Source organism: Rhipicephalus sanguineus, chromosome 3 (assembly GCF_013339695.2).
Source record: "Rhipicephalus sanguineus isolate Rsan-2018 chromosome 3, BIME_Rsan_1.4, whole genome shotgun sequence".
Lineage (NCBI taxonomy): Eukaryota > Metazoa > Arthropoda > Arachnida > Ixodida > Ixodidae > Rhipicephalus > Rhipicephalus sanguineus.
This window is the reverse complement of record NC_051178.1, coordinates 157113488-157138078: the sequence shown is the minus strand read 5'-3', so window position 1 is coordinate 157138078 and position 24591 is coordinate 157113488. Positions and strand designations below refer to the sequence as shown.

The following is a 24591-nucleotide window of genomic DNA, read 5'->3' as shown; positions in this document are numbered from 1 at the left end:
GTGCACGGCAACGCGTTGCGATTGCAGACGTTATTTATGCCGTCGAGTTTGTTGTGTGCCGACGTGTTCCCACGACATTATACTGGGCTGGGACTTTCTCTGCACTCATCATGCTGTCATCGACTGCGCCGTGCCGAAGTCGAGTTCTCGCCGTTGTGTGCATCTGCTGCGGTCGACTCGCCACTTCACTGCAAAAGTTTGGTGGCTGCCGACACACCGATACCCCCTTTCTCATCCGCGCTAGTACCGCTTTCCTGCGACATCTCTACTGGCTCACCTGTTTTTTTACGCCTTCTGAAACCGCTGTCCGGCGCAAGTGCTTCCTGATTCCTTTCGCCGTTCTCACTATTCACGATGGATCAAGTGCAATTTATGTCTCTAATCCGTTTCCCTCGCCTTCCAAATTACTGCGCGGAGAGTGGCTAGGCCTTGCAGATGACATAGATCCCTTGTGTGCACATGTCGTTCTGATCACTCGAACCCGCTTCATATCGACGCCGTTGATTGCTCCACGTTACCCTCTCAGCCATCGTTCACCGAAGCACTTTCGCGATGCATCGACAGCAACCTTACGGCCCAGCAGCGCCGACATCATCGCCCTCCTCGAGCGCTTCCGCACAAGCTTCGACCACCAGCAACCAACTTTGGGCCGTGCTTCCACTGTATGTCATCAAATCGACACTGGCATTCACGCACCTTTACGTCAGCGTCCGTATCGTGTGTCGGCATCTGAACGCCGTGTCATCGCAGAACAAGTTGACGACATGCTGAAGCGCGGCGTTATTGAGCCCTAACAGCCCATGGGCCTCGCCGGTTGTTCTAGTAAAGAAAAAAGATGGCTCAATAAGATTTTGCGTCGACTACCGCCGGTTGAACAAGATCACACGCAAAGATGTTACCCGTTACCTCGCATAGACGATGCGCTCGACTGCTTACAACGGCGAGTTCTTCTCGTCGCTAGACCTGCGCTCCGGTTATTGGCAGGTTCCGATGGCCGAGGCTGATCGTCCAAAAACGGCTTTCGTTACCCCCGATGGTTTATACGAATTTAACGTCATGCCATTCGGGCTATGCAATGCGCCTGCCACCTTCGAGCGCATGATCGACAACATCCTCCGTGGCCTGAAATGGCAAACCTGCCTGTGCTATTTAGACGACATTGTCATATTTTCCCGTGACTTTTCAACACATCTTCAGCGCCTCGAAACCGTGCTGACTTGCCTCAGTTCCGCCGGTCTACAGCTCAATTTAAAGAAGTGCTGCTTTGGCGCCCGACAACTCCTAATTTTGGGCCATGTCGTCTCTAGAGATGGTGTTCGTCCGGATCCGACGAAACTTCGTGCCGTTGCCGAGTTCCCTAAGCCAAATACGATGAAAGAACTTCGCAGCTTCCTCGGCCTATGTTCCTATTTTCGTCGTTTTATCCGCAACTTTGCCTCCATCATATCGCCCTTGACTGAACTTCTTCGCGGCAACCGCGATCTTTCGGGATGGTCATCGGCGTGTGATGATGCATTTACCACACTCCGTCGCCTTCTTACATCACCTCCAATATTGCGACATTTTGATCCACTTGCTCCGACAGAAATCCACACGGACGCTAGCGGTATCGGTCTCGGTGCTGTGCTCGCCCAGCGTAAGCCTGGATTTGATGAGTACGTCGTCTTCTGCGCCAGCCGTGCGCTCACAAAAGCGGAAGCCAACTATTCCGTTACAGAAAAAGAGTGTCTGGCCATTATATGGGCAATAGGCAAATTCCGACCCTATCTCTACGGGCGCCCATTTAGCGTGGTTACAGACCACCATGCATTATGTTGGCTTTCCTCTTTAAAAGATCCTTCCGGCCGGCTCGCCCGTTGGGCACTCCGGCTCCAGGAGTACGACATTCACGTCATTTACCGATCTGGCCGAAGACATTCCGACGCAGATGCTCTGTCCCGATCACCCCTACCATCTAGTGACGAGTCGCCGCCTCCGCCTACACACGACGTATCTGCACTTGGTGTCAACGACATGTTTCTGGAGCAAAGGAAGGATCCCTGGGTTGCTTCAATTCTTAACTTGTTGCGTCGGCCTCCCTCGCAACCCATCCCTAGAGGTATGCGCCGTCAAATACAGCACTTCGTTATCCGGGATGGTTTGCTATACCGACGAAATTATCTCCCTGAAGGACGCCGATGGCTCCTGGTTATTCCCACACATCTCGCTCGGACATATGCGCCTCCTTTCACGCCGACCCACATTGCGCGCATGCGGGAGTGTTAAAAACTTACACCCGCCTATCACAACGCTTTACTGGCGCGGAATGTATCGGTTCGTTCGCCGCTACGTCCGTTCCTGTATTGCTTGCCAGCGCCGGAAGAATCAGCTTCCCGTTCTCCAGCTCCACTACAGCCCTTGCCTTGTCCTGCCAGACCATTCGACCGTGTTGGTATAGATCTCTACGGACCTCTTCCAATCACACCTGCTGGAAATCGCTGGATAATCGTCGCCATTGATCACCTTACGCGGTATGCAGAAACTTCACCGTGCCATCTGCATCGGCAAGTGACGTCGGTTCTTTCCTATTGCATCGAATCATTCTACGTCATGGTGCACCGCGTGAGCTGCTCAGCGACTGAGGACGCGTGTTTTTGTCCTGCACGCTAGACACCATCCTCCCTTACCGCCCTGATGTGGCTGAGTCGACGACGGTGTCACAAGCTGCTAAATACGCGGAAGAGTGTCGCCAGCTTGCCCGCTCCCTCACTACTGCTGACCAGCAACGCCAGAAACACCATCGCGATAGCTCGACGCCTCCGGCTCTTATGCCCCTGATCAACTTGTATGGCTTTGGATCCCATCAACCAGCCTGGTCTGTCAACGAAACTTCTCTCCAAGTATCACGGCCCTTACCGTGTGGTCAAACAAACATCACCTGTGAATTACGTAGTGGAGCCGCTTGCGCAGTCCTCTGATCAACGACGCCGTGGACGTGAGACTGTTCAATAGACCGCCTGAAACCGTATTACGACCCCCGTTCAGTCCTGCCGCCGACTGAAGTCGCCAGGATGGCTCTTTCCGGAGGGAAGAAAATGTAGTGAAGAAGATGAGTGCTACTCGAAAAGGCAGAGGGTACCACTCAGGTGGAAAAGAAGAAGACGTTTGGTTGTCTCGGCGCTTAGGCTGGTTCCGCCATTAGCACGTAACTTGTCTTAACTGTTCCTCTGTTTTATAAACCAGTGCTACTCCTAAACGCCTTATTTTAATATTTTTTTTCTAAAAGTAAGCCTTCTTTGTTATACTGCGCCAAATTTGGGATTTCGTGCTAAAAAATTCAGTTTTTTTTTCGTAACCTGCTTCAAATTTGGATTTTTGTGCTCCAAAAGCAAGGTTTTGCTGCTCCGAAAATTGCTCCGAATCATGTTTCGGATGTTGCACCCCTGATTGTCGTGTTGTGCATGCCCTTTAAAGTGGTAGGAAAGCTTTTTGTAAAGAGTTGACGAACCAGTCTTCATATCTACAATGCTGTCACTTTAAAGAAAGGGCTGGCAGGCAGACAAGAACGAGCAATACATATACACTAATCAGTGTCTTCATCTGTGGCTTCCTTATGTGCCATGAAAGTGATGCTCATTTGTTCATCATTTAGTCTGTGTCTTTGTAGGGTGGCGAACCAAAATTGTATGCATGTGAAGTGCACTGTGGACAGTTGTGCAAATGATCACCAAGGACGAGTGGGAAACAGTTGTGGGTATTTCGTGAGCTTATGTCACAGCGCAACTAGTGTTAAGTGCCCAGTACAAAAAAAAGAATGGGGTGCGCTCCATATATGTGGCATTGAAATGCAGCAAATGTGAAGAACATTACTAAAGGTGCACATAGAAATGTGAGCATTGTCTCCTATTCACTTCTTAGGAAGCTATAACGTGAGACTTAAAAGTGCATGGATATTGGCAAAAAGAAATCCAAGTGTATGAAAGTTTGGTTTCAATGCAATGAAGATACGCTGCATTAACTCTTTTGTACTCTTCCATGGGAGGTAAGTATTCTTGGTTCCCGAAATATCGTCGTATTCTGTTTTTCACAGAAACGATCCTTATTGTCAGCACAATGGCATTCTTATGGTTCTTGGTTATGACACAGCTAAGCTTCTTATACAAAAACTTGGAGGACGCTTGAGCTTCGCTGTCAAGAGTAGAACGTGATAGCGTAATCGGGCCCCGTTCTCATCGCCTTCTCAATTGCTAGCCTGGCTTAGGTTCTTGGTGCATGCCTCAACCGTGCCGTAAGGAAACGAACGAGTGTGCGCGTAACATAGTCCGTTTCAAACTATCCTAGAATGCCTATTGCAAGTATAGTAGTTAAGTGCCCACCATGCCATAATTCTTCCTTTTGCGAATCAGCGAAGGGCCCACTACCGTCCGTAAGGCAACACGCGAACCGACGCAGCAGCTCACTTTGTTGATGCTTTTGCAGCTGATAATGATTAAATATGTGTGAGCGCTTTGTAATGGGTGGGCATTTAAAACATCCACTCGTTGCGCAATTCACGTTTTGACGCCTGGCGCGATTCTACGCTTCTGTCACAAAATATTACATGCGTTAAGGAAACTCCTTCCACTACATGACATTCATATAGTGATTTCTTTTCGAAGCAGTTCCAAGCATTGGCGTGGCTCTGTGGTAGAATACCTTCTTGTCACGTAGAAGGCCTAGGTTCGATGCTCACTCGAACCAAAGATCTTTATTATTTAATTTATTTGCATCCTTCTCGATTTTTCGGTCACGGACAAGGTGATGATTTTTTGCTCGCAACCAACGACGCCGACACCGACGCCGGAATTTCTGCGAAACGAGCTCTTTAACGATATCGCGTTAAAAGTTAATCATAAGTTTAATTGCCACACGTAATTGTGCCTCTGTGTAGAAATATTTCTGAGCAGCAGCAGCGTTGCCAATTCCTGGCTTCACTGCCAATACGTGCGTAAACAATAAAGTTGTGAAGAAACCATACTACTTGAAAACGGCAAGTATACTTAGGTTGCACTTGCTGTTTTATTGCGTACTTCCATGCACAAAAGACCGTTAACCAGCACATCTTTACAGTAGTATAGATCACTTTACATATAAACCGGTTGTTGTCTACAGTGGCGCAAGTGCAGGCGTGGAAGACGGCCTTCAAATCTTGAGTGCTTCGAAGCTCTCGCCACAGCACATGTATCTGTCTCGAAAGAGCTACAATAATTCGTGTTCAGCGACCAACTCTTCCCACAACTATAGGCTGTGCGTAGTTTTGAAGCGGCTCTTTCAAAAGAATAAAATAAGTTCATCACCGTAACTTCTGGGAGAACACCTCAACAGCGCTGCATCGAGCCAACATGAGGGAGGTTATATGAGGCAGATAGATTAACCGATCGAGTGTGTGCAAGTGCCTTGGTGTCTTTGTGTCGGTAGTACTACTAAAACGGGTGAAAGCACCAAAGAAGGCCATTCGCTCTAAATGTGCGATAACGATCTTGTTAGATTAAAAGACACATTTATAAAGAACTTAGGCGGTCTAATTTAATCCGAAGCCCCCGATTACGGCGTCCGGCATAGTCGTTGTGTTGCTTAATCCGAACTGTTAATCCTTGTCTCTGTGAACCCCTAATTTGAATGCGTGTGTTCGTGTAGCTGTCGATCACTTAAGTGGTACAGCCCTCAGTTGGGTACATGATGACACACTAGCGTCATAAACGCCCGTGGGGCCTCAGTGTCACAGCTATGGGCGTTAGATCTTCGCGTAGCGTGCGGACACTGAATGCCTAAATGGTCTAGTCGGATCAATACCTTGATCTGATTCTGTGGGACCCAACACTTTGAAAACACGGTTTAAAAAAAAAACGCGCACCATGTGTAGGTGGCCGCCTTAAACGCACGAGTCATCACTCCGCTGCGTGCAGGCCGCAATCGGTCCAGCTATGAAGGACTCCCTCTATTTTGCCGTCTTAAATCACGTCATGTAAGCACGATAGCCCTTTGCCTTCGCGCCAGTGATGGGGCGATTACTGCAGAACGAAAGCTTGCGAACGGCGATTGTTAATGCGTCCCATTCATTTTGCCGCTATCGGACACCCTTGCCAAACTTCACCGTGAAGAGTTGGCACAGTGACGGGAAAAGTTAGTGGTCACAGAGTTGTAAAATCTTGCCATTGCGCGCTAAGCACCATGCTTGCTGTTTTAATTAGCAAGCGAATGTTTTCTGCAACATTGCGGATAAAGCTATTGACGTTACTTTTTGCAAATATTTAACATATTGATTTCTCTACTAATGATTCATCTTTTGGGCAAGACAGATTCTTTTTTTTAAGTTCTGGATAGTTTAGAGTACGCAAGTAGTTCCCATTGTGTAGGTAGGAAGAAACGAATGAAGCGTGCTTCTTCGCATAAAGACGCTTAATGCGGAGAAACCAGTTTCGGCTAAGCATGCCAGCTGGTGCGGATATTGATGTATTCATCGCAGGTACTATTCACGAATGTAAACGCCCATGCTGAGTTATTGACGCTCATTGATTTTGTAACTTCGTAGATTAAGGACGAAATCCCCTAGTTAGCCATCGTAACGGAAAAACATAGACAAGCGAAGTGCATTTTCCTGCGTAAAGGCCCTTATTACGAAGAAGCCGGATTTATGGCTAAGCATGGAGGTACAGATTTTTTAAAATCTAGATCGCAAGGGCTTTTCACGAACGCATTGTCAAAGAGAGACATGTAAAGCGTGCTTATCCCCATGAAGGTACCTACTGTGGAGAAACCAGATTTTTCGCTAAGAATGCAGATCATAATAACAGTTTGTGTGGCTCTACGTGCCAAAACCACGATATGATTATGAGGCACGCTGCAGGTGAGGGCTCCGGAAATTTCTACCATCGGGTGTTATTTATTGTGCACTGCATACACGCGCCTATACTGTGCGATGTCCGTGCATATACAAAGTCTAGATCGTAAGGTGAATTCACGAATGCAAACGTCCATGCTGACTCATTGACGCTGAATGTTTTTGTAACGTTGTAGTCTCAGGACGAAAGTGTAACATCGTTCCATCGCATTGTCAAATAGAGAGACCCGTAAAGCGTGCTTACCCGCATAAAGACCCTTATTGCGGAGAAGCCAGACATTTTGCTACGCATGCAGATGCAGCTATTGCACTCTAGATCATAAGGTCAATTCACAAATGCAAACGTCCATGCTGACTCATTGACGCTGAATGTTTTTTGGAACGTTGTAGTCTAAGGACGAAAGTCTACCATTGTTCCATCGCATTGTCAAATAGACCCGCAAAGCGTGCTTACCCGCATAAAGACCCTTTTTGCGGAGAAGCCATACTTTTTGCTACGCATGCAGATGCAGCTATTGCAATCTAGATCATAAGGTCAATTCACAAATGCAAACGTACATGCTGACTCATTGACACTGAATGTTTTTTTGGAACGTTGTCGTCTAAAGACGAAAGTGTACAATTGTTCCATCGCACTGTCAAATAGAGAGACCCGTAAAGCGTGCTTACCCGCATAAAGACCCTTATTGCGGAGAAGCCAGACATTTTGCTGCTCATGCAGGTGCAGCTATTGCAATCTAGATCATAAGGTAAATTCACAAATGCAAACGTCCATGCTGACTCATTGGCGCTGAATGTTTTTTGAACGTTGTAGTCTAAGGATGAAAGTCTACCATTGTTCCATCGCATTGTCAAATAGAGAGACCCGTAAAGCGTGCTTACCCGCATAAAGACCCTTTTTGCGGAGAAGCCAGACTTTTTGCTACGCATGCAGATGCAGCTATTGCAATCTAGATCATAAGGTCAATTCACAAATGCAAACGTCCATGCTGACTCATTGACGCTGAATGTTTTTTTGGAACGTTGTCGTCTAAGGACGAAAGTGTACAATTGTTCCATCGCACTGTCAAATAGAGAGACCCGTAAAGCGTGCTTACCCGCATAAAGACCCTTTTTGCGGAGAAGCCAGACTTTTTGCTACGCATGCAGATGCAGCTATCGCAGTCTAGATCATAAGGTCAATTCACAAATGCAAACGTCCATGCTGACTCATTGACGCTGAATGTTTTTGGAACGTTGTAGTCTAAGGACGAAAGTGTACCATTGTTCCATCGCATTGTCAAATAGAGAGACCCGTAAAGCGTGCTTAACCGCATAACGACCCTTTTTGCAGAGAAGCCAGACTTTTAGCTACGCATGCAGATGTAGCTATTGCAGTCTAGATCATAAGGTCAATTCACAAATGCAAACGTCCATGCTGACTCATTGACGCTGAATGTTTTTGGAACGTTGTAGCATAAGGACGAAAGTGTACCATTGTGCCATCGCATTGTCAAAAAGAGAGACCTGTAAAGCGTGCTTACCCGCATAAAGACCGTTATTGCGGAGAAGCCAGACATTTTGTACGAAAAGAGCCCTTGAAAATTTCCACTTCTTTCCTTCATTCATAGCGAGGATCTCGTGCTGGCAGACTTGATGCTTTCAGGTAGAATGCGAGGGATTATTGGTCAGCTGCCAGCTCGTAATAAGTTCACATGCTACGTGACGCCAACAGGCGGAAAAAGAGTGTTCGACACTCGCCGTCATGGCTACTGGCGGCGCTGACTGACGCTTCCACGTTTAAATACACATATATACCCCATAAAGTGGACGGGGGGATGGCCGCCGCGGTAGCTCAGTTGGTAGAGCATCGGACGCTTTATTCGAAGGTCGCAGGTTCGGTCCCTGCCCGCGGCAAGCTGTCTTTTCATCTACTTTTCTTTCTTCACATATACATTACATATACTACTAATAACGTCCCCTATATTTTCCATGGCATTATTGTCTGTTAGTGCTCATTAATATTGTGTATACCAAAGAAAAACGAGCCCTTCAAAGTTTCCACTTCTTTCCTGCAGTCAGCTGCAGTTCTTTATCAGCAATAGCGAGATGGGAGTGCCGACATTTAGCGGGACAGAAGTGTAGATAGCTGGGCCAGTTGGTATGGATCCATGGAAGTAAGCAGCGCGAAAAGCAAGACGAACATGTGTGCGTCGTCTTGCTTATCGCGTTGCTTACTTCCGTGGATTTAGCGGGACGGCGGCGCCCTTCCCACTTTTTTTTCCGACCGCGGCCGCCACGAATAGCCTTGCCTCGGGTTTAAGGATATTTGCCACGCGTTCGCGTGTTCCCAGTCATGCCGCTCACGATAGTACATGTCAGGTTCCTACAATAATTCGGGTGTCGTTCATTCTCCGGAGCTGGCCGCGTAGAAAGTTAATAATTTCTTGATTTTACGTGCCAAAACCACGATATTGTAACGACGTGGGATCGACGAGGACACGGAGAACGACAAGCAAACACGCTTTATCATTCAGAGAAAACTGCAACGTCTTCTCCGTCTCGCGATGGGCCAAGAACACCCGCGTTGCTTCGTTGCCGTCACCACTGGCACATGCGCGCGGCATTATTCCCCCTTTAAAAAGAAACATCGCTCCGATGTTAAACGTTCAGAAAGCAAGGTCAAAAAAAAAAAAAAAGAAACTGCGCAGTTAGTCACTGCAAGTATGGCTTCATCCGAAGCACGTGAACAATTTCTGGCGAGTGTTTTCGGCGCTCCGAACACTGAGAGCCGTCTGGAACAACCTCGTAGTTGACGTCACTGATGCGTCGGAGAACTGCGTAAGGTTCGAAGTATCTTCGCAATAGCTTTTCGGAGAGCCCACGCCGACGAATAGGTGTCCAGACCCACACTTTGTCGCCCACGTTGTATGTGATGGGTCTGTGTCGAAGATTGTACTGTCTGGCGTCATAGCCTTGTTGTTCGTTGATTCGCAACCGGGCAAGTTGTCTAGCTTCTTCTGCTCGCTGTGTAAACTCTTCAGCGTCCATCTCATTGCCATCATTTCGTGAGGGAGCATTGCGTCTAATGTTGAAATGACTTCACGGCCGTAAACGAGACTGAATAATAATAATATCTGGGGTTTAACGTCCCAATAAACGAGACTGAAGGGTGTCTTCCGAGTGGTCTCCTGACGAGCCGTGTTGTACGCGAACGTGACGTAGGGTAGAATGTCGTCCCAGTTCTTGTGCTCTACATCTACGTACATGCTTATCATGTCAGCCAGGGTCCTATTGAGACGTTCAGTCAACCCGTTGGTCTGGGGATGATACGCCGTTGTTTTCCTGTGAGCGGTACCACTTAGTCGAAAAACATTAGTCGAAAAGATTATGAGGCGCATCGTATTGCTGGGCTCCGGAAATTTCGACCACCTGGGTTCGTTAACGTGCGCCTGAATACAAGTACGCAGGCCTCTAGCATTTCGCCTCCACCGAAATGCGACCGCCGCGGCCGGGATTTGAACCCGTGACTTTCAGGTCAACAGCCGAGCACCGTAACCACTGTACAACCGCAGCGGCGCCTATAAAGCTTCGTGCCCTTGTATTATTGGAACACTATGTGCAGTGCATTTCTCTAGGTTTGCCCAGGTTCACATCAGAAGTAGTCTTCTATAGCTGGAAGCGCGAGTGATTTCGATAATAGAGAGTTCTAGAATAGTGTACCCAAAGCTTTGCGTTAGCGTTCGTCGCCACTGCGCATGCGGCGTACGCTATAGCCGCGTTATGTTCCGGAAATAGCGTATCGCACCAACGAACGCTATCTCTGCGTACCTTTTTTTAAAAGTGCCTAATGGCGAGATTTATACTGCCAACGTTTCGTAACTTTTTGCGGCTGCGTGAATGTGGTTGTAGAAGACACCGTACAACACTTATTTTGAATCTCCATTGGCCCAGTTTTTGTACGGCACACGTAGTTCTTGCGAAAACGTTGCTCGGGCCATTCCGTGTAAATACTTCTGACGTGCTCGACGGTCGTTGTCGATTGTTTTTGCACGCTTTATTTTGCATCTTTCTGCACTGTGGGCTGTTCTTTGTACAACGAAACCTCTGCGCGTGATATGCTTCGTCGCTTAAGGGGACACCAAAAGATCAACCCGGGCACCTTACGACAACCAGTGCTACTTAGACTGATAGGTTGCCCTTACAGTATCACAATGTAACGAAGAACTTAGGTGGTTTAGATTAAAAAAAAAGTAACCACAGTTTCACCGCACGGGCGAAGTAATGAATGCGATAGCAACAAATTGTAATTTTATGCGAAGTAAGGCTGGCAGCAAACTCTTTTGGATCCGATCTCGCGTAACTCTACAAAACGCTAGTGTAAGAGAATACGGCCGCTCCAGGGAGAGAAGTGGTTTTCGTGCAGTCTCTTCGTGTTGAGAGCACAGTGCGTACAATGGTATGCGAGCCGTTTGCTGATGCCTGCCGAGATAGCGCGCGCGCGCATATGATTGTTATCGCAATAAAAAATCACCACCCAAGCTCTCCGTACACATGGTTAACCAGCGTAACTGAAACGTGCGACCCCGGTGTTTATTACTGGATTAGTCCGAACAGTTCATTAAAGCCCTCCTCAATTATTGATTACGTCCATCCAGAAATCTTAACTGGCGTTTGCCAACTAAGATTTATGTGGGATTTCTGTGTGAGTACTGAGTAGTACGTAGAAGGAGGATTTGCCCCATTTCTGTGGCACATGCGTTTTTTTTTTTTGCCCGTACTTCATTCTTAAGTGGACAAATGGTGAGTAGTGGGTCTTGCCCAATTTCTCTGGGCCATACGAGCTATGAATTTTTGCGTACATAGGACGGATAAATCTTGGTTCGGTCTATCCATGTACAGCTTTGCGGTAAAAAACAGTTATTTAACATGACCTAACTTGTCAAAAATACCTGCTCTCAAGCTTGCTTTCAAGCTCTCAAGCAAATCAAGGATACTTGCTTTATCTCTTGAGTTGGTTGGCTGGTTGGTTCCTAGAGGAATGGCTCAACCCACCACGGGGGATCGGCCATGAATCTTGCGGCAGTACGATTTCTAAAAAAAAAGATAATCCTAGAAAAATCATTTTTAGGCAAACGAAATTATTAGTTGTGTTTACGGTTTCTGTATTGAATGCTCAAGTAAAAAAGAGAGAGAGAGAGAGAGTTAAATAAAAGAATTAAATAAATAAGTAAAGAGAAATGAAATGTCGCCTGTAGTTTTCCTCTTATCTTCCTCTTCAACAGCGGGCGTATACGATGCCATGGCGGGCGGCGAAGGCACCTGTTATCATAGCACATATTTTCTTTTAAAATTTTTGCTTCTTTGTCTTCTCTCGCCAATTCTCCGCTGTCTTCTTAGAAGGCGCACAAACATGCACGCTTGGTTTGAAGATCAGACGTCAATTGACTTAAATTTTACGTTGAAACCGCAGCATCGGTATAACATAGCGAAGTCGTAGACTTCGAACCATTAATGTGTAGCACTATGTGCCGCAAGGTCACAGAAGGTCACAACGCTACTACAGTTATCTCAGGCTTTTCCGTCTACCTAGAAAACTTTTTTCCATTACAAATCCTGCAAACCAAGTGTACGATTTGAAATTAGGTAAGGTATTGACTACGACATTCGAAAATTATGAGGATATGAGAGTCACACCTAACTATTCGTAAAAAGTGGCAGCCCCTTCAGGCTGCGCTTTAGGGAGAGCACTACCGAAATCCTAGGCTCTCACGGTACACTCACTAAATTACTGTCACGTAAATTACCGCAGCGGTGCCTACATGGTTGAGCGTCCGCTTCCAACGCGGGAAGTACCGGGTTCGATTCCAAGTGCCAACCGGGAACCCACCGTTTTTTTTTTTTTTTTCAAAAAGGTAGAGGAGTACACCGACCTGGCGCATGGTTGTTAATGGGTACTCATCTCGAAAGGTGGCCCCATAAGGCTCTGTAAAGGCCCCTGGGCGCACCTTAACCCACCACAGTCTTGGTGAAATAGTTGAGCATCCGCCGCTGCTGTGGGAGGCAGAGGATTGCTGCGGCCGGATACCTACCGGTAAAATAGGTACAAGCGCTCGTCCGGCCTGGTGCTCGGCAGAACGAAGTTCATAGTCGCTTGGTAGGGCAACCACTCTGTGGGAAGTTGGCGGCATGAGACCGCCAGACCTAAGAGTAGAGTAGAGTAGAGTAGAGCCTGGAAGCTATGGCTCATACCCACACTGGGGGATTGGCCAAGAACCGGTTAGTTTTTAAAGGAAAAATTGAAATTAAAGTTCAAACTTTGTTTAATTAATACGAAAGAAGTATAAATGAATTAGAGTTAAAATTATACTACTAATAATAATATAGAATAGAATTGAATCAATAAAACCGATAATTTTGGGGAAAAATAGAAATAATATTTTGGAAAGGTAAATTTTACAATCTAAATCTTTTTGAACCTTTAAGAAACTCCTGCAATGCATCAGCAATCTTCCCGTCACTGTGGCCCAGAGAAAAAGCCCCGAAAGACAGTACATTTTGTTCATTTAATTCTAATCTAAGCAGACGGAAAACAACACCTAAGGTATTTTTGCGCAAGGTAGAGTACCTCTTGCAGGAAATGAGAAAGTGCTTCGTTGTCTCATGTATTCCGCAAAAAGGACAATTAGGCGATGCTGCCAGACCAGCTCTGTGTAGATAAAAATTTAGATAGGGAGTTTGACAACGTAGTCTTGTGATTGCGACTTCTATTGCTCGTGATTGACATACTTTACTATTCCACTGATGATTTAAATGCTGGAATTCTAATATGGTCGTTAATGACGGTGCGGAAAATTCTTCTAACATCATTTTCCTCCTAAATCTAGCACCTGTAATGAATTTGGATGCGGGCAATACCTGAATTACCGGGCCATTCAATGATGACCTGGCCAGCGCGTCTGCCATTTCATTCATAAATATGCCCTTATGCCCAGGAACCCACACTAATTTGATGAACTTTATGTGCAGTGGAACTAATGATTTGAACGCATCCAAAACATACGAGTCCTCGTTTGTAGTGAGGGAGGAACATACTGATAGTGAGTCCGTCAAAATTATTGCGGAGCTTATTGATGCTTCTAATTTACGTAAGGCTAGACTGATGGCTAAAAATTCTGCTACAAAGATGGGCACAAAATCTTGAAGGCGAAGTGAAAACGACCAGTCTAGAGTAGGAGAGAAAATCCCAATTCCACATTTTTCTTCATTTTGGGAAGCATCCGTCGCTATCACTGTCTTAATTGGCGTATGCTCCAGGTAATCACTTAATATATCGTTTAATAGTCGGTATGACATTAGTTTTGCATTTTTTGGAAAAATGTCATCAAACTGTATTTTAATAGAGTTGTTACTATTACTGATTATACACAGATCATTAATTTGAACGTTTATTTTGTCAAGAAGGCTTTCTATAACTAAAATTTGGGGCTTATGAAATCGCGGCCAATATAATCCAAAATACAAGTCAGGACGTGCAATAAAAACTGTTTCGGAACGTCTAACGGAGGATTCATACAGCCTTAGAAATGCCTGTACTGCTAACAATTTAAACCGGGTAGCAAGTGAGGGGAGTCTAGCTTCCATATACAGGACCTTTATTGCAACAAATTTAGGAAGACCTAGGCATAATCTCAAAGCTTGTCTCTCGAGAACTACAAGAGGATGAAGCTTGTAAGCAGCAGCCCCAGCGTATAATATGCACCCGAATTCAAGCACTGGACGAACATACATGCAGTATATTGATATAAGTGTATGTCTCCTCATACCTAAGCGGCAATGACTGATCTTCCTTAATAGTCCGACTGCTCGAACACCCTTTGTTGCGATGTTTTCAATATGCGCCTTCCACGTCATAGATCGGTCATATATGACACCGAGATATGTTACTTTCTCTACTTGTGGAATAGGCTCGAGATGATAGGAAAGTGACATGTGGATAGGGTCTTTTAATGGAAATGTTAGCACGGCGCATTTACTGACATTCAAATGTAGATGTATACTATCAAGCCAGCTTTCTAGTGCTGACAAGTATGACTGTAATATTTGGAACAGTTCGTAAATGTCACCTGCTGATGAAAAAAATGCGATGTCATCAGCGTATACATAAGTGTGGACATCGTCATGTAGAGGGATAGAACTCATTAGGATATCAAATAATACTGGGGAAAGGACTGCGCCTTGCGGGACACCTCTAGTTTGAGCGTAAATAGAAGACGAGATGCCGTTTTGGAAGCAATAGAATGTTCTATTTCTTAAGAATTCCGCAATCCACGCCTGAATATATTTTGGAAAGTTAAGGTTGTGAAGCCGATTGATTAAAACGATGTGTTCAACGCTGTCGTATGCTTTTGAGATGTCAAGAGTGACTAACGCTGCATATTTTCTTTCACGCCTAGCTAATAGTATACGACTTTCGAGATCTATATGGGCCTGCCATATAGAGCATCCTGATCTGAACCCAATTTGTGCTGGATTTAATATTTGTCTCTCATTAATGAAATTTATTATGCGGGTGTTTAACAGCCTCTCGATTAATTTTACAAAATTTGAAGTAAGCGCAATGGGCCGAATGTTGTCCAATACATACCCCTTACCCGGAATCTTAAGTAATGGTATTACCTTAGCTAATTTCCAATCTGATGGTAGCCATGCCATTCTTAGTGAGTGATTGATTACATCCAATAAAAACACTTGGGATTCCTTATTTAGCATTTTCAGCATTGAAGACGTGACTCCATCCGGGCCAGGAGCAGCTGATGGTAAGTTACCTAACATCTGTGATAATTCCGAACCGGAAATTTCTGAGAAATCTTCATCAAATAATGCTTGCAAAGGAGGTAGTGATAGTTGAGAGGAAAAACGATGTTCTAGCCCTCTACCAATTGTTTCCAACGATTCTTTTATTCCTTGCGGAGACAAACTGATAGAATCTGCATTGATAGGCCGCGGAATCATTTTCTTTTTACGCAGAAATCTATATAATGCGCCTTTATTGTTAGATTTAGAAAGGTAATCGAAAGTTCGAATATCGTAATTTTCTTTTGCGTTCAAAACAGTTCTTTTAAAAACACCAGCGTAGAACTGGTAGTCCTTCCAATTTTGAGGACATTGATTGCACAGCAACTTTTTCCAGGATGCTTTTCTACGTCTGTAGTCCCTAGAACAATCGTCAGTCCACCAAGGAGAGTTAGGATTGTGCGCAACTGACGAGACCACGAATTCAGCTTTCTCGCGAGAATTCTGTAAGACCGAGCAGATGCTCAACGCTTTCGACTTCGTGCTCATATGGGATATTGAAGCGAGTGAAGAAAGCAGTGATTGTTTAAATTTTTTGTAATTAATGAACTTATGCGCGTTCGAAACTGATGGGACAACCGGACTTATTATTTCAAATGTTATCGGCAGGTGGTCGCTATTTGTAGCGCAGTCAACCACTGACCAAGTCGAAATATTCAGGCTGGAGCTAGCGAAAGTCAAATCTAAGGCTGACGCGATGCGACCTTTCACGTACGTAGGGCTTCCTGAATTTAAGCATGTTAAGTGATTATCCTGTGACCAATCCTACAAGCGGCTGCCGCACGCATCAGTTTTTAACCCCCACGTAACATGATGGGAGTTGAAGTCTCCTGCTAATAAAAAATTTCTTCCACACATGCCAATTATCGTGTCTAATGGCCGGGTGTCGTGCACGCCTGAAGGGAAGTAAGCATTGGCTATTGAAAAATTCTGACCAGACGGAAATTTTATGCTTATAACTAATATTTCATATTCTGGATCGAGCAGTTTTAATGTCAACTTTGCTTTGTGACAAATCCTGTTTGATATCAGTGTAATTATGCCACCACCTCGAGAAGGGCGGTCTAATCTAAACGAACGATAATTCTTAAAATAAAAATTGTTCTCTGGAGAAAGCCAAGATTCTTGTATTAGAATTAAGTGAGGATTTAACTGAGAACTAAGACAATGCAAATCAGTAATAGCAGCAAATATCGAGCGACAATTTCACTGTAAAACTTTCAGGGATCCTATTTTGGCTGAAGAATTGTTGTGGAGATAACTTTCTCCAAAATACTCTCCTTCAGAACATTACTGGGCGGAAGCTTTTTTGATTTATTCTGAGGAGAAGGGGGAGCAGCACTGTTCAACGGGGACCGGCTGCGTTTTTGAGCCCGGGCCTCAAGATCGACATCTGTGACCACATGCAGGTCAAGCAAATGTTCCTGACTAACATCCGAATGACACGCTGGGGAGCCACAGATGGTATCGGCAGCATTCTCCTTATCGTTACACAGTGTATTAGCTTCACTTGCATTTAGCAATTGAGGGGACTCCGGAGTGCCTGTTGGTGCTGGCGTTAGAAGCTTAGCAATTTGATTACTGACAGCTTGAGCAATGCACTCGGTAATACTAATTGCTATTTGATCCATTACCTTAGCCATAGCTTTTTCTACAGCTATCTCAACCGCCTGTGCAAGAGACGTCTCAGTGTACATTTGGCGGGCTGTAACGCCAGCATAACCATGCAACCTCTCCTTTACAGTAGCAATGGCTTCTCTCCTAGAGCACCGTCGTTTGTCTACAATTTCTAGGACTTGCATTTCTTGCTGTCTAATTGGGCAATCTGCATTGTCCGCAGCGTGTTGTCCACCACACAAGCAGCACATGTCTTCTTGGGCCGTACATTCTCGATTTGAGTGGGCGTCGCCACATCTGCAACATCGACCGTCTGATTTACATCCGCCGGCGCTATGCCCAAATCTCCAACAGTTCCTGCACTGTAATGGACGAGACGCAAGCTGATCCACTCTGAAGATTAAGGGCCATGCTTTAATTTCAGAAGGACATGAAGTACCAGCAAAAGTCGCAATCACTGACTCCGTGGGGACTCGCTTGTTGTCTACAACTCGATTGCATCGATAGACAGCCACTACTCCTGCCACAGAGAGCTTTTCAAGTGTCTCAGCAGGGCTCAGTTGTGCGTCTACACCTCTTACGATGCCTTTAGTACAGGCCAGATGTGGTGGTATATACGCACTCACCGGGATCGATGCAAAGGAGGAACATTTTAGAAGGTCTTTTACACATTCCTGGTCTGGCGATTGGCACACAATTCCACCACGACCAAACTGCCGCACGTCGGTGATACTCTGGTAGCCTGGAGTCACTGCATGGAGCTGTTCCTGAATCGCCTTGGGGTTATTCAACTTAATGAAGTGCCCACCCAAGGGTACCAGAGCGACTGGAATGCTGCTTACACCACTGCGGAGAAATAGGTCCAGAGGTAAGTCATCGTTATGCAAAGAGGCCGTCCACGGGGAACGATCCTGACCAGGAGAATTCCTGGCCATCAGTGCGATCTCAAGCAGAGAGAACCAAGCAAATAAATCGAACCTGCATGAGATGAAAAAACCTAACGATATTAGTCAAATAATACAAACTATCCGGTACTCAGCCAATCAAATCAGCACAAGGACACGACAGCAAAGCACCGAACACCCGAGAGGCCGGCGAGGAAAAAGCAGCGTGATGCACGTCGACGTGCACCCGATCAACCGTTGCCTCGCGATCCTAAGACCTAAGAATAAGGTCATCCTCTTTTTTTTCCGACCGATTTCATGGTTTCCGAACCTCGCTAGGTTCAGCCTTTCGGTCCCTCTAAAATAGCAGTGCAGTAACTTTTTTGCCGGAAAAAGAACGACATACACTTCAATACACATCTTGCCAAACACCTTCTCGCGGCCGGCAAGACTGGTGTTTTTCGTATTGTGTAAGTATAATTGACTAATACATGTGATTTTTTTTTCTATTTTAGTGCCCCCTTAATGGTCGTCCGTAAAAAAGTTTACGTAAATATATTACATTCCCATACGCGATAAATTTTATCCTTGCCACACCAATCGTTTGAATTTAGCAACAAATCGCACGGTGGTCGTCGTTTGCTTTTCATTGCTTTTTCATTCAGCGTCCTACCACACGCGACGTATCGCTCAACGTATACAGGAGACTAATTTCTGCAATATGCCAAACTCCTTCTTTGCAGCTTCTGGGAATGCAAAAGTAATCAAGAACACACAACTCCACGTCCAAGCACCACCAGAATACCAGCGGGAGGACCAAGTGACAAATCCAAGTAAGCGCCGAGGACCGGCAACAGCTGGCGAACAGAGAGAACACCGCGGTCACGGCATCGAATCCCGGCCGTGGTAGCCGCATTCCGATGGAGGGGAAATGCTAGAGGCCCGTGTACTTAGATATACGTGCACGTTAAAGAACACCAGATGGTCAAAATTTTCGTAGCCCTCCACTACGGTGTTCCTAGTAATCATATCGTGGTTTTGGGGCGTAAAGCCCCGACAGTTATATTATTATTAGGGAGAACGCCACGCACTTTCATTGCACTCGTGTTCTCAAGTGGTCACGGAGGCAGTCAGACAGGGAAGTGCTTGAAGCGTTTTGCATAAGAAAAGCGAAGTTCAGGGGAAGGTGGAAGTCTGAAGAGATGAAAAACTCTTGAACAAGGGGAGTCGCTGGAGTAAACGTTTTGACAAGCGGTCTTGTCTCCTTCTCGAAACGCTGCCTACAGCGACAACCCGTGTTCAAGAATTTTTCATAAGAAAAGGGGGTGATAGGTGTGTAAGAGCTTCGTCGCTGGCTCTGTCCAACAAATAATGCGCAAACATTGAAAGAAATCTGCGCATTGAACTGCTTGCTTAGATGTGGCTTGCATAGGTTGAACAGTTTAAAAGATTAGCTGCAAATATAGACGGTTTCGCTGTTCACAAACACAGACCCCGGATGGCTTCCGGTTTCGTGCACTGACGTAGCCTTGGCGGAGAACAAAAGCCGTGGCGGGTATCCCGCAGATTTTCAACACTTCTCACCCTGTGCCTAGCCAAATATTTCAAATAAAGATGCTTCTAATCTATACCCAACATTATAAGAGTTAGTCCTTAACTTACGCGCCTTCCTTTTATCTGAAGGCCGAAAAAGGGTCTTTCCTTACTCTGGCATAACTTAAAAACACGCTTTCCGCTTCGGTGTTGAATTGAATAACCGGACGTTTCTTGGAGTACAACACGTGCTGCTACTATCGCAGCCTTGAAACCATCTATAGGAAGCGTTATCAGAGTGAATTTCTTTTCTCTGTTGCGCCGCTTTCTGCGTATCTTGTTTTCCTGTGAGTAAATCCTCACTTGAAGTTTAGCGCGGCGTCCTGTCGGTTTCCTCCGCCTCGCCCTTCACTTTTCTTTCTTTGCGTTAATTAGATAATGTCTCAAGTCATTAATTCGCACCGACTAGACCAACTCTCATTTCTAATTCTGCGCAAACTCACTGTTACCTGTAGTAAGGTGAACACCCATCTCCGGGCATCAACAACTTAGTCTGCAAAGTAATATTTACTCGCTCACTCGCTAAACTACTTGCTGAGGATGCTCGCAACGGGCCGTTCCATATGCAGAGCTAACATCGCAAAACGCAAAAGCGAATGGCGTGGCGCTTATGGCCGTTCCCCACAGGCGCTGAAAAGAAAGGACTTAGTCCATGTTGCCGATATCGAGCGCGAACAGCTGCCGCTAGTAGCGGGCGCGGTGTGTGTGCCAAGTGTTTCGCGAACGAAGAGAACTTGCAGGGTTCGCAGAAAAATAAAGAAGAGAAAGAGCATGACAATAAACGTGCGCAACCAAAAGACGAATTGGCTCGAACACGTACTGGTAAGTTTATCTATCTATCTATCTATCTATCTATCTATCTATCTATCTATCTATCTATCTATCTATCTATCTATCTATCTATCTATCTATCTATCTATCTATCTATCTATCTATCTATCTATCTATCTATCTATCTATCTATCTATCTATCTATCTATCTATCTATCTATCTATCTAAGTTAGTTAGTTAGTTAGTTAGTTAGTTAGTTAGTTAGTTAGTTAGTTAGTTAGTTAGTTAGTTAGTTAGTTAGTTAGTTAGTTAGTTAGTTAGTTAGTTAGTTAGTTAGTTTTATCCCACGCACCTTGATTCCAGCGGTGAATGAACATTCTATATTTTTACTGGCGCATTTTCTCGGTGAGGTCAGTCCGCCTCGGTGGTACACTGGTTATGGTGCTCAGCGGCTGTCCCGAAAGTCGCGGGTTCGATCCCGGCCGCGGCGGTCGCATTTCGATGGAGCCGAAATGCTAGAGGCCCGTTTACAGTGCGATGTCAGTGCACGTCAAAGAACACCAAATGGCCGAATTTTCCGGAGCCCTCCACTACGCCGTGCCTCATAATCGCATCGTGATTTTGACTCGTAAAACTTCAGATATTGCTATTATCGTCGATTAGGTAAGCGTACGTCATGCTCGTGAGTACGCAACGCTATAAGCAAATGACGCGATGCATATTTTAGACCGTTGGCACTATTTATCAATGCGGATAGTTCATGTGGCCGCTTACGCGTACGCAGTATCGAATAAAAGGGGCTTTTACGATGAATTAGTGAAGCACGTACGCTTAGCACTCGATTTTAGCGAGAATGTAAAAAAAAAATGCGTGCATACGCAACGCAACGTCGGCATTCAGACGAGGCGATGCGTTCGTGTTATGCTTAAGCGTCTTTTTCTAAAGGTCGTGCAAGGTCTCTTTGATGGCCGCGCACAACGTAAATATATAATAAGGTGTATAAATATGTGATTAAGACTCCAACGAAAAAAGAAAGAGCGCTGAAAGCCAGTGTATTTATTAACTTCCATTTTGCATCTTGTTTCTTAGAGTAGCGTCTGAATGTACATGCGGTGTCTGTACCTATACAACTTCTTTTTCTTTTTTTCCGCAGTTCATGTAAGTGGGTCTCTTGCACGAGTAGTCTATATGCTGTGGATTGCGCTTCCATGTAAGTAACGCTCAGCCTGTTTAACCTTTCTGCATTTTAGATGCGAAGCAGCTTTTGCTCGGGGCTGTGTCCGTCCTTCCATTGGCGACCGTCCGCTCGGGAACCATGTGTGCTGGCACGCGCTAACGCGTTCGGGCCTAAGTAAGGGGCTGGGTAAGACGCTGTGGGCTCTAACCCTTAGAACCATGTGTGCTGGCACGCGCTAGCGCGTTCGGGCCTGTGCAAGGGCTGGGTAAGACGCTGTGGCCTCTCCCCCTTACACTCTCTCAGCAATCAGGGAACTTTAAGTCGACCCATGCGCTGCTTCACATCCTCGCATGGTTCCCTTTAGTGGGAGGTGGTGTAATTTTTCTTTATGACTTCTTTCTCTCTCTCTATCATATTGTTTTCCCACAAAGGCGCACACCAGAGATTACGGCCGAATGCTAAAGATGCGCAGTATCTTGCAGTATCGTGCGAGTAGCGCATGGTTTACGGCATCCAAGACGTGAGTAAAGACGTGTTAGTATGCACACCCGCTGCGAGACTTGATAACAGAGTTGTTTGGGATTACGTTGAGAGCAGATATCGATTTGAGCGCCTAGATGTCTTTCGTAGAAACGAGGATTCTCGTGCTTTTTTTTTCGGTTTGTGAAGATCTTTGTTAATGCCCCATGCGATCAACAAATAGAGGGAGAGACTCTTTATTGGTAAAACAGATATTTATGCCGGTTCGTATATAACCGCTGGCATGCTACTCTCTACAGAGATGGGGAACGGGATTATAATATCCCCGAGGAGAGGGGGAAATCTTTAAAAAAGAAATAATATAAATAAATATGAAATACGCAAGTGAACCTGATAGTAAATAAGTAATATTTACAAATGGGGTGTCGGGTAACTTCAGGCTTTTTCTTTATGAAATAGCGAATCATTAAAGGTTTCCGATTAGCATCATATTGTCTGTGTCGGCGTCGTAGCCGAGTTGACACTCAAGGGCAGGAAGCTTTAATGAACATCGCGCAGAGCTTTGCGGCGAGAGAGCACGGTTTTGCGCAACAATCCCTGCCACAATCCCGCTTCGCGTGCCCCCCCCCCCTTTTTTTTTTCAAAGTCCAGTTTGACTTACATGCAGCCCAAATTTATTCGAGAAAGCGTCTTTCTTGTTCTTTTTCCTGAAAAAATAGATCCCAGTTAATACGAAAACAAAAAGTAGGCTGAAGTGCTTAATTTTATATTTATTTTTTGTTACTTATCCCCACATTTCCCAATGCCCTTTCTTGACTTAAATTTCTGCTGGCTACGTGTTGCCGCCACTAAGAAGAAAAAAATAGAGCCCCGCCGATTCTTTTCACGCGCCCTAAATCGATAAGTTTCTAATAGAATTTTCATAGACGAATTCTAGAAAAAATAAATGACAAGATTACTGCGTAAATAAGGTGAAGCAAACAGGACAGCGGCGCAAACTTTTCGGCCTTCCTTCTCTGCACATTCATTACGTACGTTCATTTCGGCAATGACAAAGGACCAAGGGCGCACACAGTGTTGCTCAAGTTCGAGTGTAAGCGTACTCTGGTGCCTCGTGTAATTGTGTACACGCATGCTCGCTCTATTTCGCAACGTTTTTATAAAGGGAGGTTGGAGGGGGGGGGAATGGGGGGAGGTATAATCTTTCGCCTCTCCTTTTCCTTCTGCCGTGAAAAGAAGCGTAGTTAGCTGGCGCGCTTTGCTCCTAGATTGGCACAATGTCATCACTACTTGCATGTACATTGCACGACCGCCTGAAAAATGGCGTGATGGTGGCGGCCTGCGCATACTTTCCAATCTTTGCCGACCGTCACGACGTCTAGCTTTTTGTTCATTGCGTCGCCCAGCGCTAAGCGTTCGTTGCACGCACGGCGCTCGCTCGACGTTGTTGGAGCTGCGTAGAGATATATAGGAAAATCGCGATGCGTGCTTGTTGAAGAAAAGATTTTTAATTACGACGCTTCGGCGCTGCCATCCCAAGGTGGCGACATTGTTATAGTGTAATAGAGTTGTACTAAAGCACACTATAGTGTTGTCCATGATCAGCCGTCCAGTTGCCTGCTATGTTATTATGGTGCGGGCCGAGGTTTTATTCTTTTTTCTTTTTTTTTTCATACCTCACAATAAAGAAAGTGGTGACAAGACAGATATAGAACTGGCGAGGTAAAGAAAAGTGGAAACGTCACCCGTCGGCAGAGCACAATGAATATTAGTCGCTCATCGATAGAGAATAATGTGGTTCGAGTTGTCAATTAATTCGCCCTCGCGCTGCCAATTGCTATCCTTCTCGTTAGTTCCATTGGTATAGCGACCGCTTCGGAAAGGCGTTAGTCCCGGGTTTGAACCCTGGACCAGGACGAATTTTTTTGTCAATTAGGAGGCTTTTCTTTCTCGTAAATCCGTACAGATTTCCTTGTAGCTTTGTGCCACAAACGGGTGCTTGGCGTTTCTCCCTTTCGTAATGATGCGAGTGCCAACGCGACAACCTAAATTGCGTTTATTGGCACTGAGGATAAGGAACAAGAATACTGAAAACAATGTCAGCAAAAAGATTTCGGCAATATAATAGCAATATGTCATGCGGTGTTTGGCGTCCCTATACAATTAAATGTGACCTGTTATCTTACGATGCGGTGTACTTAATGTTTAATAGGAATACAGTATGAAGCCCAAATATCTCTGATTCACTAATACGTCGTCTAGAAGTTGATGGCAGTTGGTGTAAGCAGACAAGTTGTTGCATTTGTATGAATTTGTATGCGTGTGAATGCTCGTAGATTGACGAGACGGGGCTTTTGAAGTAAACGTTTCCGAG

At 45.4% G+C, this 24591-nt stretch overlaps 1 non-coding gene across 1 annotated transcript; it reads left to right on the top strand.

Moving 5' to 3' along the window:
• Positions 1–8682: 8682 nt before the first annotated feature.
• Positions 8683–8755, top strand: Trnak-cuu (transfer RNA lysine (anticodon CUU)). Its single transcript has one exon. It is a non-coding gene; the product is annotated as a tRNA-Lys (tRNA).
• The last annotated feature ends 15836 nt before the right edge of the window (positions 8756–24591 follow it).